General features: G+C 34.0%; 1 long non-coding RNA gene across 1 annotated transcript in view; it reads left to right on the forward strand.

Annotated features, from left to right (window-relative positions):
• Window positions 1-7,931, forward strand: part of LOC135222802 (uncharacterized) — a 71,170-nt gene extending 63,239 nt beyond the window's left edge. Inside the window, exon 3 of the long non-coding RNA XR_010316344.1 lies at window positions 7,681-7,931. This is a non-coding gene — a long non-coding RNA (uncharacterized LOC135222802). The remainder of the gene's footprint in view (window positions 1-7,680) is intronic.
• The last annotated feature ends 1,064 nt before the right edge of the window (window positions 7,932-8,995 follow it).

The raw sequence follows: 8,995 nt of genomic DNA on the forward strand, positions 1-8,995 counted from the left end.
GTCCAACCTCCATGGTTTGGCTTCATTTCAAGCTTTCAGTTGAAGACCATTGATGGGAAATGTTGTACAGTCAACAGTCTATTTTAAAGTAGCGTGCTTCATAACATTTTTTTTCTTTTTCTTTTTTTTCTATATTGCTGTTTGGATATGTATATGGTTAACAGTTTCCGTGTTTTCTGCATACTTTTGTTATTTATTTTTGTGGTGGCTTTATTTGCAAAACGCTAAAGTTTCAGGCCTCTTTCATATAAATGTGTTCACACCTTTAATGATAATATCACACAATATTTTTAGTAGTAGTTGTTTGCTTTTCCACTGATTATCTTGCATGGATTGTTTTCTGTTAACCATTCCATCTAATCTATTAGTTTCTGAAATAGGCTGTCTTCCAATGTTATCGTTAATGAATTAGTGTCCCTAACGGTAGAGACTACGTTTAAATGTAAGTCAAATTCGAAGAATGGCTAGGAATCAAAATTAACAAGTACTTTGGAAGAAAAAAGAGATATGAAGACAGTGTGCGCTGACCATAGGAGCAGATGTTTAAAAATATCAGGAAAAGGGAAAATGTTCAATTTTAGTTCATGTCATGAAAGTTGTTGTTAAGGAAAGAAAGGATATATACATACACACACACACACACACACACACACACACACACATATATATATATATATATATATATCATATATATATGTTATATATATATATATATATATATATATATATATATATATGAATGGTTTAGGTACAAATTTTTATAGCAGTTGTCATTTTAATTTTTAATTAAACTCTTCAAGTACTCTCTTCCACAGGGCCTATACTTTATCCTCCACTTGGTTTGGTTTCCACCAATAAATCTCATTTCTCCAGAAGTATGTTTTAGAAAATTGCTACCCATCCAAGTTTTTTGTTTTTTTAAACAATTGTATAACTTTCTTAATTGTAAGTTTGTTCCCATTTTAATATTCCTACTGTACCTAAGTTGGCATTTTACTTTAGTATTCCTTTTATTCATGATAAGTTTTTTATGTCCAGCTGAGTGACCTTATTCACCGACACCTTCCGGCGGTTAACAGTAGAGTTACACTTAAGAACCCGTAAACATTGCTTCTTTTTTTAGACATAAAGACAAACTAAGCCCCTTGATGACTTTCAATGTCGTTTATATAATTATATACTTGCCCCAAATATAAGGTGGGGAAATATGTGGGGGCTTCTCGTCACCTACTAAAAGTCAGAATTGATTGTCATCGGGGAGTTAGTTACAGAACAGGCAATAAATTAACTAATCGAGAATTTTCTAATCTACGTGATCATGCCAAAAAATTTAAACAACATATTGAATATAAACATTTTAGAATTCCCTCCAGAGCCACCTCACCTCATCAATTAGCAATATCTGAGTCTTTATACATTAAGAAGCTTGTTCCCTCTTTAAACAATCAAACTACCTCCACAACACTGTACCTGTCTTGAGTGTGCCCCTGTCTCTGTTTTTGATATCATTAGGTTTTTGGTTCCCCTCCTGAAAGGTAGCGGTCTGTTTCTTGCATTCTGTCTGTTGAATATTAGATTTTTTTAATTTTTTAATTTTTCTGTTTAAAGTTTTGATATTTTTTAATTTGTAAATTTCTTAATCCTAAAGTCTTTGAAATGTTTTTATATATTATGAATTGGGTTTTTCAGCTTTGAAAATGAGGCTGTCCTCACAACGTCAGCATGTGTATTATATATATATATATTATATATATATATATATATATATATATATATATACATATATATATATATATATATATATATATATATATATATATATATATATATATATATATATATATATATATATATATATATATATATATATATATATATATATATATATATATACGATTGCATTACATAATCCAGAAAATGAACAATATTTTTAAAGACATGCCATATAATAATTCTTGCTAGAAACGTGATAACGGGAAAGATTAATATAAACGAAAATGTAAAGTTTACAAAATGTTTGGGAAAAAAGAAAAATAAGTTACCTTCTCAAATAAGCCGTTGCCAAATTAAAGGCAAAAAAAAAAAAAAGATCGCCTTCCAATATATATTGAAGTAATTTATTTAATAACAGTATAAAAGATTGCCATTAGATATGAACCAAAATCCAAGATTAATGACATGAAATAGGAGGATAGGAACATTACACACACACACACACACACACACACACACACATATATATATATATATATATATATATATATATATATATATATATATAATAATATAATAATAATAATAATAATAATAGTAATAATAATAATAATAACAATAATGATAATAATAAAAGCAGCCCATAAAAACGCCTAAATATAGAAATTAAGTACTATATTTCAGAGACTCATGTCTCTCTTTTCAGGTAGTACTTACTTCCCTATATTTTAGCGTTTTATGGGCTCCTTCTATTAGATGAAATTCTGTTGTAACAACATTTTTCCAGTCACACACACACACTATATATATATATATATATTATATATATATATATATATATATATATATATATACATACCCACACATACGTATTTCTCCTTGTGTGTGTTTGTGTATTTATGTATATATGCATGCATATAAATACGTTTCTGTATGTGTGTGCGTATATATACAACATACTGATAAATGCCTTACAAACAAAAGATATGATTAATTACTTTTAAGCATAAACTAAAATGAAAGATTCTTCATATATAAAGGAAATAAAGCAAAGGAAAATTGATTTAACTGGAAACCACAATGATAGCTACCAAGGAAGACATAAGAACAGGGTTCAAGGTTGCAATTACGTATAAAGATAATAATAAACGGATACAAAATATTGGATTTCTATCAAAATACAAAAAAAATTCCTTGAAATATAAACCAAAATACCAGGATAATCGGTAACAAAAATTAACATTTTACCTCCTCTGGTATAGAATTGAATTTTACGATGCCTTGTAACTTTTCATTATTACCATGATAACATCTGTCCTGGCTTCCTCACTTGAGGTATTTAAAGATCTCCATTAATTTAATTTTTAAACAACTGTGCGCAGGAAGCAACATACTTTAAACTGTTTAAATCAGTTGCTTGGAGGATGAATTTCCATTAGTACGGGTGATTTGCCCTCTGTTTGTTACAGAAGGGAAATGTATTTGATCTTTAAAAATAAATTATCTGCCACAATTTATGGGAAGCAGTTTTGAAATAAGTTATCTGTTGTTGAAGGGGAATTCAGTTGCTGTATTAGGTGGACGAGGCTGGTTAGTTGGAAAATTGTATGGCCTATTTTGGAGTAAATGTTATTTATTCATCGAAAATACATTTTAGTATCTATTGATAGTACACAGTTAGAAGTCTTTCTTTTCAACAGGGACACTATGCTCAGATTTTGTAGGAAATTACTTGTTACTGATGGAAATTCTTTGTAACATATATGTGTAGGAAATTTTTTGTCTTATTGATGAAGAAAAATAATGGCTTTCGATGCATTAAATTCATAATTTCATGTTGGAAGTTTTTTAAAGATAAATAAGATTTACGATGAAGATGGAGGACATCTATTTGCTAAAATGAGTCTTGTCATTGGTATGAAAAGTCTCGGGTAAAAAAAAAAAAAATCTGTGTTACTCCGCAAAATGTGTTTTTGTTATTGTGGTCAATGTATTTTTTATGAATTTGAAATGTTACTTTTATCAGCATAATTGTTAGGGTGCTTTTACTGATTGAACTCATGGTGCATTTCATAATGCATATGAAAAACCTGTCCTTTATTTCGGAGATATAGAGCTCAGTACTGCAATTTATTTGTGGAGTTGTTTTTAGTAAACTTATGCTTAGATTATTTGTATGTGTCGATTTTAAAAGTAACCTTTCAATTGTAGCTTTGTTTCGTGAAATCAGGTGAATATGTTGATGGAGAAGATTTGCTATTTCTTTTATATTCTCGGCGGCCCGTGGAGTTATTTATTATTTGTCCTATTTGGAAGTGTCTTGGCTTCCAATACACCGTAGTGGACAGTGCTGTTTGGTGCATAACTTTTCTGCAGCTTCTATCGGATAGGAGAGAGAGAGAGAGAGAGAGAGAGAGAGAGAGAGAGAGAGAGAGAGAGAGAGAGAGAGAGAATTACCCCAGCTATTCATATTTTTGTATTGTTAAGATTTCTTCGTTTCATAGTAGTTTGTCATTTCTATATTTTCCAATTCATCTGCCTACTCTCTCTCTCTCTCTCTCTCTCTCTCTCTCTCTCTCTCTCTCTCTCCATCTGATTCCCCGGGAAAGATAAGTATTCGAAGGGATAATGATAGTAGAATGTGAAATGGATTTCAGTAATACCCTGTTACCAACCATCACCCCCATATTTCTCAAGCGAAGCCGAGGCTCAGTGCAATTGAAAAGGGACTCTTTGTGGAGACACTTAAAAGCTGGAATTGATGAAATGAAGGGAAGAAGACAAAGAGAAAGCCACTGTGAATAGAAGGGCCTTCATGTTGTGATTGTTTGTAAAGTGGGCCAGTACCAAAAATCAATATGGTGGAAAACGCCGGCAAACTGAAAGTCCCGGGGAGGCTTTTATGTCACAAATAGCAGAATGTCAGTCGCTAACTATATTTCTTGAGCCTGTTTCACATCATATCCCTTTTCCGTCCCGTGTATTTTTGACGGTGTTGCTGCCTCTGGGCGGATTCAAAAGGCCGGTTTGTTAACACCGCGCCTCGTGGTGCTCTTCCTCGCCCTTTCTCTCCCTGCTAAATTAATCCGGTGTCGCAATCCATCTTTCCTCTCCTCCGTTATTTCAGCTGAAGATCTTATTGGCGTCAGGTTTAAGGTTTATCCACGTGTCCTCATCGTTATGAAAGGGAATCGTTTAATAGGGTGAGAGAACCAGAATGTTAAAGTTTTCAAGTTTGACAGAAACCTCCAAGACAAGTCTCCTTGGATTGATGGCGTCCGGCGTCCAATATGGCTACTAGCCACCCCTCCCCTCATCCGGGACACCCCAGCGTCTTTCCCACCTTCCCCTTTCATAAACACTCCCCCTCCCACCAGGAGAGCGTTATCTGGCCTTCATTAAAGTAGACTATGACACACTTTATAGCTTATCCTTTCCGAATATAAATGGAGTTGCTGCTAGATCACATCTGGAAATGACGCTGAACCAATCGTCGATGCAATGCCCGTATGAAAGTAACCCAAGAGAGGAGATGGAGGACCGAAATTGCCCGTTAAAGATTAAGCGTAATCGATTTCTGGGCGTCTATATCTCTTGGCAAAACCACAGTATTCTCGCATGGCTGACCCTTCGCTCTCCTTCGGCGTTCTGCGAATTCTCATCTCTATTGTTACAGTCTTCAGGGGATAACACACACTTCACCACTTCTTACCTTCCGCAGGTACCTTCCAGGTACTGGTAGAAAAAGAATGAAAGGAGGGAGAGAGAGAAAAAAAAATACGAATAAAAACTTGCTGCTTCTCCTAAAAATTTTGGTTCAAAATCACATACTCAGACCACAGGAAAGAAAAATGAAACGAGAAAGAAATTGTATTCTTTTGATGTATGGTTTCTATTCTCAGTGTTCCTCTTTTGTCGCTTTTTTTTCCCAATGAAAGGCGTTTGTGATAAATTCTCTTCTTTTGTTTATCCTCGTTCACCAGAGAATGCGGGGGTGGGGTTGGGGATTGTCTTCATTTAAGTCTTCTAGCTAAGTTTTTAGGTTGGCCCAAAAATGTAGAGGGCGAGCGCAAATGTTCTCCTGCCGCAAAAAGATCGCCTTGTGCTATGTCAGTTGATTTATGACATAACGGGAATTGGGCGAGGGAGGGTTGTTGCTGTTGATGGTAGGAGGAGGAGGAGGAGGAGGAGGAGGAGTGCTAGTAGTAGAAGGAAGAAGAGGAACGGGAGGAGGCGGCTGTCATCTGGGAGGGTCTCGGAAAGAGGAAAGGAGGGGGAGTCGGAGGGAGAGGTAGAGGGATTGCTGTGCTTCTGGGCGTGCAAGGTTTCAGAAGCAGGAATTAGGAGGGGGAGTAAGAGAAGGAACGGAGGGAAAACATAGAAAGGAAAAGTATTATAGGGAGAAAAAAACGAAAACGCGAAGGAAATCGTGAGAAAATAATGAATTGTGGTGACTAGAATTTGAAAGAAAGCAAATCAGGCTGACGGTGAGACTCAGTACTCTATGCACAGACGAAACTTCACTGAATTCAAAGCAAGAGGAAATGGGGATTGAGAAATGGGATGACGGGGAATGAAAACAGGAAGCAAAACCAAAAGCACATATAAAAAACATATACTCACACGCAGACGAAAGGATGGGGAGCGAGCACGTGGTAGAGCTTGCAACGTAAACACACATTTGACTGAGCGTGCTCAAGCAACCCTGCGCACATTGTCTGCAACCTCGAGCTTATTAGACATTATTCTATTTTGTCACAGACCCTGTCATATAAATTTAGACATTATTATGCATGCATATTCAATAAAGGATTATTTGAGGTACATATTTTTTTCTTAGGATTTTCCGGCTTTACGGAAGAAGGATCAACCATAAACTCAGGTTTTAGATAAAAAAAAAACAACTACAGACATGTTAACACACACACGCACACGTACACACATAGACGCACACACACACACATACACACATATATATATATGTATATATATATATATACATATATATATATATATATATACTATATATATATATATATATATATATATATATATATATAATATATATATATGTTTTTATATACTCATGCATTCAGACGCACAGGGACTTTTATCCTTACCAGTTGCAACCTTGCTCGACGAAATTGAGAAACTAAAGGAAACAACAATCCACTAAGAGGTGGGTAGTAGCCAGAGTGGAAAAGAAACTTGGAAATTTGCTGAAATGCAGAAGGTTAACGTAGACATATATATATATATATATGTGTGTGTGTATTATATATATATATATATATATGCTGTACATATTAATATGATACACGATTTTGCATATACAATAACTTGCGCACATACGTAGTGTATGCAGGGACATGATTCAGAAATAATTTTCACAATATATAATGGGCATACATATTAGTTTTTTTAAAATCAAGCATGAACTCTACTGTGATTCTTATATTATATATATATATATATATATATATATATATATATATATATATATATATATATATATATATATATATTCTTTTCTAACTTCTGATTCAGCGCAAAATGTTATGGATGCAACATTCGACAGTTCGGCAAAAATCCCTGGTGGAGGATTTATATATCTATATCTATATTCTCGAATAGAACTCGGCACAGCGAAAATCCAACGTGTAAAACCATGGATATGTTGGATACATATTTATTTTACTCCAAGCTTTGCAGACATCATGCGCTTTTTCCTCCCCTTCTCACCTTTGCAAATCCACTTTTTTTTTTTTTTTTCATTCCAAACGGGATATAAGGTGTTACTTACTATATAGTTTTAAATTCCTCTGCTCTGAATTCGGAAGATGAATAATTGGAATATGAAGCATTATATTGAAAGCCAACTCTTTTATAATAAGGATTCAGTTTGTTTCCAGTCGACCAAGAAACCTCGGTTATAAAATGTTCTTGTTTTTTCCTTTTCTTTTTTAGATTCCGACTCTGGATTGCGTATTGTACATCGTACGTTGAAGCTACTGCCGGGGTTATCTGCACGCCTGGTCAAATCTGCATTGTACATCCCCAAAATCCGGCGAGAGTGAGAAAAAGATATATCATCTATGAATACATTACAGTGTATTCCTTTTCGCGGGAGCAAAATTTCTTTAGCTTCTCTTCACTCATTTTTTGTTTCTGTTGTCAGCCTCTCTCTCTCTCTCTCTCTCTCTCTCTCTCTCTCTCTCTCTCTCCCGCCCCCCATCATCCGCCTCTCCCCTAATACCACCCCCCCCCAGATCCCCTGCTCACAACCTCTTCTCCCTCGGCCCTCCAACAATTCGAGTCTCCCCACCTCCCTCCTCACCTCGCCCCTTCTCAGTCTCCTCTCTCTCTCCTCCCTCCCATCCCTTACTCTATCTCTCTCTCTCTCTCTCTCTCTCTCTCTCTCATTTTGTGTTTCATCGCAGTGTTTATATTTGTTGAAGTAATGGGTGGTGTTATACTACTATATGTTTGCAATAGTATTAATCTTAGCAGTAATACCATTAATAATTGAAGGGAAGTGATAATAATAAAAACACCAGCGTTGTATAAAGAGTGAAAACGCTGTTATGAAATACCAAACCAAAAGTAACCTAAAAATGTGTCAAACCAGAATCCACTTTTTTTCCATCATTTTTTCTTAATTCAGGAAAGACGGAAACAGGTTTGAACCTGACACGTTTGGATATCTGGTTAATTTTACATAACTGGATTATAAGAAAATAAAGAATTTTTGGGGGAAGCACATTATTTTGTATAATTTTCCCATATATAATTTTGAAAACTGAAGGTATGAAAAGGTTTTTGTTTGAAGCTGTAGAATAAAGTTACAGCGTAATAATCATCATAATATTTAAGCAGTTGATAGTGATAACCTTTAATTTGCTGTTGTTTTTTGTTATTATCCCGGTCAATTATAACCGATACCTATCCTTTGTCATAGTTTTTAAAAGTTTTACAAGACCGTACACAGTTTATGTTACTCCTTAAAATTTGAATTTTATTTTTTTTTACAAAGTTCAGCCGCTTATGTTACATACATACATTCAATATAATATATATATATATATATATATATATATATACATATATATATATATATATATATATATATATATATAATACGCGCACATACACACACACCACACACACACACACACATATATATATATATATATATATATATATATATATATATATATATATATTGAAAAAAATGACCTTTTAGACAATGAATGTAACAGCGGTTGTTTTAAAATATAGAGTT

This window comes from Macrobrachium nipponense, chromosome 8 (assembly GCF_015104395.2).
Source record: "Macrobrachium nipponense isolate FS-2020 chromosome 8, ASM1510439v2, whole genome shotgun sequence".
Lineage (NCBI taxonomy): Eukaryota > Metazoa > Arthropoda > Malacostraca > Decapoda > Palaemonidae > Macrobrachium > Macrobrachium nipponense.